The following is a 12,370-nucleotide window of genomic DNA, read 5'->3' as shown; positions in this document are numbered from 1 at the left end:
TTACAGTTTCCAGAGGGGTAGGTTAGATGGCACAACTGCGCTGTTTAACTTGCTATATGGAAACAGGACTTCTCTTTTTTTCTTTTTTAGGGCTTTAATTGACCAGATCAATCTCCCAGGAGTTTAATTGATTTGATGCTATACTGATTAAAAAGTGTTCCTTTCATTTTTGAAAGCAATGTATATGGTTTTGTTGTTTTTTTTTGTTCATGTTCCAGCGCCAAAAATTGGTTCACCTTTTAAAGTAAGTATAAAATGTGATCTGTCTTTCAGTGGTGGGAGGGTTAAACCTTTTCTGCATGTACTATTTTTTTTTTTTTTCTCTACACAATCCCTAAGCAGAGTAAATCCAAGAAAAAGTTCACATTCCCCTTCGGTGTTACGGGTCGTTTATTCGAAGAACTATTGTTTAATTTAATGTGCCTGCTGCCAAAAATCTGGAAGATAATTTTCTGTGTGTAAACGTTCTTTTCTTCCCCAGAAGCAGACATCTAACAGGAGGCGAGGGCAAGTCTCTTGTCTTCTGGGATCCTTGGAGTTTTCATGCGTCTGTACTTTTTACTTTTGTCTGTTCAAAGGGGAAAAGGTCTCCCGGTCAGCTAATAATATAGGAAGCCTGCACAAAGTCTGAAGGGATACGGCGAGGAACAAAATGTATTTTCTTTTGTGTAAATAATATGAATATGCCAAGTAATGCAGTTCAAGAGGAACTATTGAACCAGGTAGAACAATTCACTGAGCTGCTGATACTAATAGCGATATCCAATATTTTTCTGTTTCTCTAAAGTCCAACTCCAGCCTGCGCCCACACTGCAAGGGTTAATGGCTTGTTTTGTTTCGGGGAGCGGAGAAATGGTTTATCTGATCCTCCACAGCAGATGGTGCCCTACACTTCGTCAGTGGACTGCCCCTTGGCACCAACACATCCGGTACAGGACTATGAACCCTGTTTTGGTCTTGATGCTGTTAGTACCCTAGACCACTGGTATGTGGGGGAATTCTAATCAAAGAACCAGTTTACTGTCCATCAGACCTTAGGGGGGCCGTGCTGTTACCAGTGGGAGTAAACAATGCCTCTGGCTTGGTCGTCAGTGGGAGTAAAAGAAATACATTGCCTGTCTGTGGTCAGTAGAAGGAACAGTGCCGAATCAACAGTACCGCTGGTCTTGGTGGGAGGAATAGTGCCGCATTGCTGGTGTCAGTGGAATGACTAGTACACCAGTGTTGGTGTCAGTGTAAGTAATAATGCCCCATCACTGGTGTCAGTTTTGGGGGGGGGGGGGGATAGTGCCCAATCATTGGTGTCGGTGGGAAGAGTAATACCCTGTTGTTGATGGAATAGTGACCTGTTGGTGTCAATGGAAGGAATAGTCCCCCATCTTTGGTGTCAGTGGCAGGAATAGTGCTCCATTATTGGTATTAGTGGGAAGAATAGTGCCACATCATTAGTGTTAGTGGGAGGAATAGTGTCCCATCATTGGTGTCAGTGGCAGGAATAGTGCTCCATCATTGGTATTAGTGGGAAGAATAGTGCCACATCATTAGCGTTAGTGGGAGGAATAGTGTCCCATCATTGGTGTCAGTGGGAGGAATAGCGCTCCGTCATTGGTGTCGGTGAGAAGAATAGTGCCCCATCATTGGTATCAGTGGAAGGAATAGTGCTCCATTATTGGTATCAGTGGAAGGAGTAGTGCCCCATCATTGGTGTCAGTGGAAAGAATAGTGCCCCATCATTGGTGTTAGTGGGAGGAATAGTGCCCCATCATTGGTGTTAGTGGGAGGAATAGTGCCCCATCATTGGTGTTAGTGGGAGGAATAGTGCCCCATCATTGGAGTTAGTGGGAGGAATAGTGCCCCATCATTGGTGTTAGTGGGAGGAATAGTGCCCCATCATTGGTGTTAGTGGGAGGAATAGTACTCCATCATTGGTGTTAGTGGGAGGAATAGTGCCCCATCATTGGTGTTAGCGAGAAGAATAGTGCTCCATCATTGGTATCAGTGGGAAGAATAATGCCCCATCATTTGGGTCAGTAGGAAGAATAGTGCCCTATCATCGGTGTCAGTAGGAAGAATAGTGCCCTATCATTGGTGTCAGTGGGAGGACTAGTGCCCCGTTGTTGGTGTAAGTGGAAGGCATGGTATCTCATCATTGGTGTCTGTGGGAGAAATAGTCTTGTGTCTGAGAAGTAACAATGCCCCAGAGACCGGATAAAGGCAAGCAAAGCATCACATCCGACCCACAACCCTAGACCAAGACAAGCAATTAACCCTTGCAGTCCAGGCACAGCTCCACTTCAAGCGATAATTTTTTAGTTGCCTGGAGTTGGACTTGAAAGCCTAAGTTCAGGCAAAATTAAAATGTAATAGTTCATTGTGCATCAGTTGCCATACGGCTCTGTCTTGATTCCAAACATGTCTTCCTAAGCCTCCCTGCAGTGTGATGGGGCCAAAGTCAAAGCTAGTTTCCTGCTCTGGGAACTAGACATTTTTCCCTGCTCATTATCTTGATCACTGCTGCCCTCACAGCCCCCAGGAGTTCTTCTGCCTCTTGAGCCTATGAAAGAGGACCTGGCCACTGGAAGCGTTGCCTCCACCAATAGGAAGTGTCCACATCTTGCAGGCAGTTATGAGGACACCTAAAGAAGGACTCTGGGAAGTAAATAGAATAAATAAATAAGAGCGAATGTTCATGTAACTGTGGGTATTTGGATAGTTGTTTTATTTTTTCATACCAGCTCTTAGATGAAAGGGGTTGGTAATATCCTGGAGTTGAACTTTAACAGGGTGACCGCATTAAATTGCACCACAACCAGAAAAGGTTCCCCTTGGGTGGGACTTTTAAGGCACCAAATTTAGACGACAAATAAAGTAAGTAAAATGTAAGAAACTTTATTATCTTATACAAAAGAATAAAAACAATAGGCAAGCTGTAAAATACTCCACATGAACCAGTGCAACTTGGACCACTGAACCCCCGGGTTTGACCCGACGCGTTTCGGAGTATGAATTAACTCCTTCCTCAGGGGTGCCCTTGGAGGGTGGTCTGTAGATAATTATCATAAAACAATTAATTATCACATATTGCAAAAAACATACAATACATTGAGGGTTAACATGTGTAATCTACTTACATAGTTCACTGTAATGGGAGGTATAAATAGCCTGCCTCAGAGTTAAAAGCAAAGGGTGAGCATGCCAACGTTGTCCACTAGGGGTGCCTTCTGGTTATCCTAGAGAGTCTAGGGGTCTTGGATGAACTCCTGGATCCAGGTGGTCAGCAACTATCCGCTAGCTAGTCTCGGTCAGAGGCTAGATGGGAGCAGCTGGAACCTATTCACAGCAGTTCTGCTGGACAAAAATTCGAGCAATTAATCAAAGTGTATGCTCAGACAGAAATAGAAAAATATGTATCAAAAAGTGCCCAAACATTGCTCAAAAACATCCATGAAAGCAGATAGCCATCAGTGTTATAAGGTACATGGAGAACATAATGTAAGGGAATAAATGCTAGACTGTAAAGTCAAACGCATATAAAAAAATCCCATATAATCAAAAAACTTACAACATTGTCACAATGGAGCAGAGTGTCTTATTTATAAAGACATTACAATGTATCTGCTTGGTACAGGTAACTAGAGGCTGTCATCATGGATAGAGCTGGGCAGAGTAATGTTGAAGAGCAGGCTAAATTTCTTACCTATAGCCAGAGCGGTTCAAATATCCCCGATGGATGTTGGAGCATGAAAGATCCTGCGTGTCCGGCGAGGGAGCAGGCAGCTCTCATGCCGGACAGGCAGGACTTTAAAGGCAGCGCCATCAGCTGAAACAATCATCAGCTGGATGACGCCGCTTGCTCAGCTGATTGCCGATAAGGTTCCCTGAAACGCAGCCGCCGCACACGCCCCCAACCGGAAGTGATCCGGCGGAAGTGCGGACGGCCGATGCGTTCCACCGGCACGGGATACACTCTGTCTGCGTGGAACGCAAACAGAGTGTAGTGAGCATGCGTCGCCAATCTCAGCTAGAGATCGGGATGGAAGATGCATGCATCCGGTTGAGATGCATGCATCTTCCATCCCGATCTCTAGCTGAGATTGGCGACGCATGCTCACTACACTCTGTTTGCGTTCCACGCAGACAGAGTGTATCCCGTGCCGGTGGAACGCATCGGCCGTCCGCACTTCCGCCGGATCACTTCCGGTTGGGGGCGTGTGCGGCGGCTGCGTTTCAGGGAACCTTATCGGCAATCAGCTGAGCAAGCGGCGTCATCCAGCTGATGATTGTTTCAGCTGATGGCGCTGCCTTTAAAGTCCTGCCTGTCCGGCATGAGAGCTGCCTGCTCCCTCGCCGGACACGCAGGATCTTTCATGCTCCAACATCCATCGGGGATATTTGAACCGCTCTGGCTATAGGTAAGAAATTTAGCCTGCTCTTCAACATTACTCTGCCCAGCTCTATCCATGATGACAGCCTCTAGTTACCTGTACCAAGCAGATACATTGTAATGTCTTTATAAATAAGACACTCTGCTCCATTGTGACAATGTTGTAAGTTTTTTGATTATATGGGATTTTTTTATATGCGTTTGACTTTACAGTCTAGCATTTATTCCCTTACATTATGTTCTCCATGTACCTTATAACACTGATGGCTATCTGCTTTCATGGATGTTTTTGAGCAATGTTTGGGCACTTTTTGATACATATTTTTCTATTTCTGTCTGAGCATACACTTTGATTAATTGCTCGAATTTTTGTCCAGCAGAACTGCTGTGAATAGGTTCCAGCTGCTCCCATCTAGCCTCTGACCGAGACTAGCTAGCGGATAGTTGCTGACCACCTGGATCCAGGAGTTCATCCAAGACCCCTAGACTCTCTAGGATAACCAGAAGGCACCCCTAGTGGACAACGTTGGCATGCTCACCCTTTGCTTTTAACTCTGAGGCAGGCTATTTATACCTCCCATTACAGTGAACTATGTAAGTAGATTACACATGTTAACCCTCAATGTATTGTATGTTTTTTTCAATATGTGATAATTAATTGTTTTATGATAATTATCTACAGACCACCCTCCAAGGGCACCCCTGAGGAAGGAGTTAATTCATACTCCGAAACGCGTCGGGTCAAACCCGGGGGTTCAGTGGTCCAAGTTGCACTGGTTCATGTGGAGTATTTTACAGCTTGCCTATTGTTTTTATTCTTTTGTATAAGATAATAAAGTTTCTTACATTTTACTTACTTTATTTGTCGTCTAAATTTGGTGCCTTAAAAGTCCCACCCAAGGGGAACCTTTTCTGGTTGTGATTTCCATTTTGGGGATGTGGCACCTTGGGGACTATACAGCATGAGCAACATTTCTTTGTGCATTAAATTGCACAGCAGCATTGTCAATGGACTTTAAGTAAAGCTAGCCATACACACACAGAGGTATAAGAAATCTAACTGATTCCTCCATCCATTGTACACTGCACGGATGAACAAATCTTTCTCTACAGCTGTTGTATCTTTACAGTCGGAGTCGGCCCCGCTAGCTGTAAAAATACTAGAATAATGCCTGCATCTGATTATATGCAGCTGCTGTTCATCTGACATTTATTGGAGGATTGATGGAATTAGTAGTTTACACAATAAAGATATGGTTCTTTGTGCTTCTTTTTAGGGCCCGTTCACACAAGGTGCATTTAGACTTTGCTTGGCAGCATTGCCCAGTAAAGTCCCAACAAAAGATAAAGCCAAAGCCTTGTTCCCTATCATGTCAGCTGACATCACTATGCTATGATGGTGTGTGCTGAAAAAAGGTGCGGCATAAAGTATTTTTATTTATTTTTTTAGCTCAGCTTGATGCAATGCAGTCCACCACCTCCAATAGAACTTAATTACCGTATTTATCGGCCTATACCATGCGCCGGTGTATAAAACGCACCTCAATATTAGGAGAGAAATTTCAGGAAAAAAGCTTAAATTTCAAATAAACAGCTTTGAACTCAGAACATTTTTTTTTTTTAATCAAATGACATCTCACCAGTGTCCAGCAATGCAGCCTCATCAGCAGTGTCCAGCAATGCAGCCTCATCAGCATTGTCCAGCAATGCAGCCTCATCAGCAGTGTCCAGCAATGCAGCCTCATCAGCAGTGTCCAGCAATGCAGCCTCATCAGCAATGCAGCCTCATAAGCAGTCTCCAGCAATGCAGCCTCCAGCAATGCAGCCTCCAGCAATGCAGCCTCCAGCAATGCAGCCTCGCCAGCGCAGTCTCCACAAATGCAGCCTCAAAAGCTCCATTGACGCTATCAGTTTTTAAAAAGGCCAGGAAGCAGCGACGAGAGCAGAAGGGGGCGGGCTGGGCAGAGGAGAAGAGAGAACGAGTGCTCGTTGTCACCGCCTATGATAGACATCACACGTCTCGGCAGAGGAGGCGGGACTTCCTATGACAGCTCGTCCTTCCTTCTCCTCGGCGCGGCCCGCCCCCTTCTGCTATCGGCGCTGCTTCCTGGCCTTTTTTTTTTTTAAATATCGGCGTATAACACGCACTATTGCTTTTTCCTCCATTTTTAGGAGGAAAAAGTGTGTGTTATACGCCGATAAATACGAAACTTAAACTGCATCAGCAGCTACTGGTGTGAACAGGCCCTTAAGCTCAAAAGAAGTAACAAGGAACACTGCATTTTTGGTCAGATCAATGGGTATTTTTTTAGGACTCGGCACATAGTCAAGTTCAAAGTATTCACTGGAATGCCTGTAATTGATTATTTGTGGTTAGCCTCAGTGTAAGGTTTGGCCATACATGATTGGCTTGTCTGGGTTCAGCAAGCCGGTTGATTAACAAATCCATTCCTGCAGGACATTGTATACCAACAGTGGCACCAGGCGCCATCAGACTAAACTGATCAGGGGCTGCAACCACTGATCGTCAGAAACATTTCCAGTGTGGCTCTTTTGACCAAAGTCAGGTAAATATTTGACATACACACAACATTCGACCTGCGCCAGTTAAAGTCGAGTCCATTCGGTCTTATGAAAAAAGTTTCAACTGTGGCTGTAGTTAGTCTTTTTAGGAGGTATGCAGGATAGTTCAATCCCTGGGGTCAGTGGAGATGGATGGTGGAGGTGGCTGCAGGCTTCATACAGAGCTAGAGGGACTCTGCAACAAACAGAAAGAGGAAGGAGAAGAGAAGGAGCATGCATGCTCCGAACGCGAGCACCCCCCTGCCACTATTGGATGTAAGCCTGGATACTGAACACTGCCAGAAACACAGAAAGTGTCGGACTCCACTGGCACAGCCAGGACCACCGCCGCCACAGTGTACTTCCCTAACATCCCTACAGTGTTGCAGATGTACCATACCCATTTGCTGATCAACTATTTCCTCTGTGTGAGTTACTACATTGTTTTTATGTAATAAATAACCTTTTAATCTACACTGAGGTGGCGCTGCTTTTCTTCTCCTACCCCTTTCAGTTAAATATTTGACCTCTGTTAAGCAGGAGAGGCCACACACACTGATCAAAATGTATACTGTCTTTGCTGGACCAGCCAAATTTTGAACAGTGCATGGCCAACTTTAGTTCTGATGAATGATTTCCATTGTTACTTTGGTCTTTGTCAGTTTTTATGGTTAAGCGCCCTTTCACATGGGTTGGACTCTGCCAGGAGTCCACCTGCTCAGCAGGGAATCCATCTGCTGATCTCCGCTGAGCAGGCGGATGGCTTGTCTGTTTCCGCTCCACTTATGCAGAGCGGACACAGACACAGCCCGCTCTCCTTTATGGGCAGTCGGATGTAAAGGGACCACCTGTTTACATTTGGCAGCCATCCGATCCACTAGATAGACTTGGAATGGATCCCCATCCTTGTTTTTAGTAGATAGGATCAGATCAAATGTTAGTGGTCCGTTGACACCCGTTGCTCCATATTGGGCAATTGATGACCTGACAGGTGGACCTGATCGGTGTGTGAAAGTGCCTAAAGTGGTTGTAAAGGCAGAAGGTTTTTACCCTAAAGTATTCTCCACATTAAGGTAAAAAACCTTCTGTGTTCAGCTCACCCCTCCAAACACTTACCTGAGCCCGGTCTCAATCCAGTGCTGTGTCTGATAGCAGTGGCTCTCTCCTCTTTTCCATCCTCACTGGACATGGATTAATCAGTGGGAGCCATTGGCTCCTGTTGCTGTCAGTCACATCCTGTGAGGAGGGAGCAGGGGTGGGGTGGGGCCGAGCCATGCCACAGTGTGTGTGTGTGTGTGTGTGTGTGTGTGTCAATGGAAACACACAGTCTAGCTTGGAATTGAGCCCACACAAGTGCGCGCATTGCAAGCTGCTTGCTATGGGGGGTACTCCGAAGGGGGAGCCAGAAGCACCAGCAGGGTCCCAGAAGACGAGGATCGGATCTGCTCTGTGCAAAACCATCGCACAGAGCAGGTTACTATGACATGTTTGTTATTTACAAAAACATTACTTTTACATTAACTTTAATATCTTACCATCCTAGATAAAGATGTGCGGACAGGTTCGCCCCCGCTCTCGTTTTCTGCCTACTAAGCTTATCTCTCTAGGAATGGATATTATCCTTGTCTGCAGTTTAGTGTCAACAAGCACAAATGTTCCCTTGAAATGTTTATGGAAAAATAAACCCTGTGATACACATGGTTGTGTTCCAGACTCTGTCATTTAAATCCTCCCTTTTGCAGGAATAATTAGGTTGTGTTCTGTCTTGTTTTTTTTACGCTTTTTGTTTTCTTTTAGTTTTTGAACTTCTTAAACTTTTAAGTATAGCTTCTGCTTTCCACAGATCCTCATGTATTCATTTTGTTAGAGGGGGCAGACTCAGAGTTTGCATTGTTGTTTATAGCTAGGCACTTTCTCTACATAGTATGTGCTCCTGCTAGGTGCGCCATTTTTTTTTTTTTCAACCATTTAAAGTCTTCGGATTCCATTTACTCTGGCTGAAATGGTGCCAGTGAATGTGTATATCTGTGTGATTGTGGAGTTTTAAAGTTGAACTCCAGGAATTGTATTTTTTGAATATTTACTTTGATCCAACTAGACATATGCCGGTTTTCGGTAATTCGATATATCGCGGTATTGCATAGCCACGGTATTGTTATTGTGGCATTTTTAAAATACCGAGTTTCTCTGTCAAGTCTGCCTGACTTGTGAATTGATACATTTCAGTGAGCTGGATGACTCATTCACTCACACAGCTAATGCCTATCAGCATTAAGTCTCCTAACTATAAACAAAAATGTTTACATTGTATTTTTTCCTTCCCTCTGCCAGGGAGAAAGGAAGTTTAACCTCTTAAAGACTGGATCTTTTTCTGACATTTGTTGCTTGCAAGTTAAAATCAGTTTTTTTTTTGCTAGAAAAGTACTTAGAACCCCCAAACATTTTATATATTTTTTTAGCAGAGACCCTACAGAAAAAAATGGCGATTGTTGTAATATTTTATGGCACACTGTATTTGCGCAGCAGTCTTTCAAACGCAATTAATAGACTTTAATGAATAAAAAAAAAAAAAAAAAAAACTTAACAGTAAAGTTATCCCAATTTTTTTTTTTTGTTACACAGAGAATCGTGAGAGAATCATGATCTTTATTCCAAGCTAAAAAATCGTGATTCTCATTTTGGCCAGAATCATGCAGCTCTAATATATATATATATATATACATACACACACGCATAGCAGCCCACATTACATTATTATATAGCCATCAAGCAGTGTCTGGCCTACCTGGTGATGACTGGTCCTGGCGCTCTGATCCGATGGCCTGGTCTTTAAAGGGGCAAATCCTTGCGATCCAGAAGTGGTTAAACCTGCAGGAGGACCGGTGTTTTTATCTATTAATGACTTTACTATTGCTTTAGGCCTGGTTCACATGTATGCGGGTTGGTGGTTCACATGTATGCGGGTTGGCGGCCCACATTTGCACAGGCATAGCAGCCCATTGATGTGAATGGGCTTGAGCTGCTATGCCTGCGTTTTCAGCTGAAAAAAGGTGCATGCAGAATTTAAAAAAATGCAGTGGCCATGAAATCCATCCTTCTTTTGCACCATGCGACTTACCTGCCGTTGCTGCACACGCAAACTGTTTTTAAATGCCGTGCCCACGTATACAAAAAATGCAGAAAGCTTGCCAGAGCAGGAACTGCAGGTTAGTCGCATGGTGCAAAAGCAGGATGGATTTCAAGGCCACTGAATTTTAAAAAAAATGCTGCATGCACCTTTTTTCTGCGGAAAATGAGGGCATAGCAGCCCGTTCAAATCAATGGGCTGCTATGCCTGTGCAAATGTGGGCCGCCAACCCGCATACATGTGAACCGCCAACCCGCATACATGTGAACCACCAACCCGCATACATGCGAACCACCAACCCGCATACATATGAACCAGGCCTAAAGCAATAGTAAAGTAATTTATAAACAACACCTCCTTCAGGTTTAACCACATCTTGACCACAAGGATTTGCCCTCTTAATGACCAGGCCATCGGATCGGAGCCGAGCGCCAGGACCAGTCATCACCAGTTAGGCCAGACACTGCTTGATGACCTATTTTAGGCCTGGTTCACAGAGTCTGTACTGACTGACTATATAATAATGTGTATAAGTGAACCAAAGCCCCTAAATTCAGCAATGAAATTGAAGTGAGGTGGAAATTTAATAATTTAAATTTAATAATAGAATACCGTGATAATACCGTATACCGTGGCAAAACCTTAATCAATTAATCGCAGCATGAAAATCTGATACCGTCACAAGCCTAGATCCAACTTGGCTTCATGTAAGTATCCATATCTAATATCTGGAGGGCCACTAAGGATGCTTTAAATCACTGCATATATATAATGAGAGGAGTGATCATCTGGGTCCTGTACCAAGTGTATTGCCCTTTGTACACTGACCTCAAGGGTTGCTCGCTTGGCACCTATACGATTAATGGAACACCTTGTATTTTGTGAATACAAGGCATTCTCCGATTGGTTGAGGTGAAGAGGGCAGTGATGTCATGATCTCCACCTCGTCCTATCCAAGAACATATTGTATTAAAAAATACCACTCAGTGGTGCCAGGTTAGTGAGACCCTCTGTGGTCCGTGTGCAGTAGGGAAGCCTCTGGCACAGAACCCATAAGATTACAGCTCTCCCTGTATATAGTGAGGACTACTGCTATGATTTACAGCTGCCCCCAGGATATCCGATATGGATGCTTACTTCGAGCCAAGCTGGACCAATGTAAGTATGCAAAAAAAAACATTTCTGGAGTTCAGCTTTATTGTCCCCAAGGGATAGGTAAAGCTTGTAAATGATTCTGTATTCTTGTAATGTTAGGGCTCATTTATACTTCTGGTTGCCTTACGGCAAAAATGATCCACCCCATTCACTCTTGTGTGACTTGTATTAAGACTTTGGACATCAGAGTTGGGTGATAAGTTCTACCCTATGTTTTCCAATAACTATTCATATATGTGCTGCTTAAAGTCGTCGTAGCAACTTCAAAGTAGTTCATGCACTACTTTGGTCCCGCTTTCATACAACTTGAGGGTCATAGATTTCAATGTTAACCCTGAAATGTTGCATTAAAATGATACCTGATTGGTTTTCATGCAACAGTGGATCCGACTTTGCAGAGTGACAATTCACATCCAAGTCGCACCCATCCGAAGTAACATCAAAGTTGTACTTTGGAGTAGTACAAGTTGCATGCAATACACGTGTTTGCGGCTCGGTGGTGCAAGTTTTTAGGGGTTAAAACAGGAGGTGAGAAGGCAACATAGCATCTCCCCATTGCCTATCAAACCCCTTCTAAAAGGCGATTCACCGTGGATCGTACATCAGACTAGCCCTTATGGAAAATGTTGGTGCTATATTATTATTAAATAAGTTTGTAAACCCACTGCTGGCTGCATACTGTACATGGGTGCCTGCAGTAGCTTTTTGATTGTTTTCTGTTATGATCACCGTTATTTTTGTTTGATGTTTTTAATTTTGTTTTTACCCATTTTAAATGGATAAAAAAAATCCATCACATTAGAGGAAGGAAACCCTCCTCTGCAACTTGTACCTATAGGTAAGCCTATATTAAGGCTTACCTATAGGTACTGTAAATATCTCCTAAACATGTACCGCTTTGGAGATATTTACTTTGCATGCAGCCAGTGACATCACTGGCGCATGCGCTCTGAAGGAACGGCCGCTTGTGCCGTTCCTTCAGAGCCCCGTGCCGCAACCGTCGGCTCCCGTGCGCATGCGCAGGAGTGATGTCATCACGGCTCCAGCCAATCAGATGGGCGGATGCCACAAACCCGGAAGAAGGGTGACTGAACATGTCACCCATGGGACAGGTGAGCGGGCGGCGCTGTGAGGCTTCTTTC

General features: G+C 44.2%; 1 protein-coding gene across 1 annotated transcript in view; it reads left to right on the top strand.

Moving 5' to 3' along the window:
- Nucleotides 1-12,370, top strand: part of ATP6V0D1 (ATPase H+ transporting V0 subunit d1) — a 163,126-nt gene that overhangs the window by 111,300 nt on the left and 39,456 nt on the right. The window lies entirely within an intron of this gene.

This window comes from Pelophylax lessonae, assembly GCF_965119305.1.
Source record: "Pelophylax lessonae genome assembly, chromosome: 10".
In the NCBI taxonomy this organism is placed as follows: Eukaryota; Metazoa; Chordata; class Amphibia; order Anura; family Ranidae; genus Pelophylax; species Pelophylax lessonae.
The sequence above is the reverse complement of the archived record's forward strand: the minus strand, read 5'-3'. Positions and strand labels throughout refer to the sequence as shown.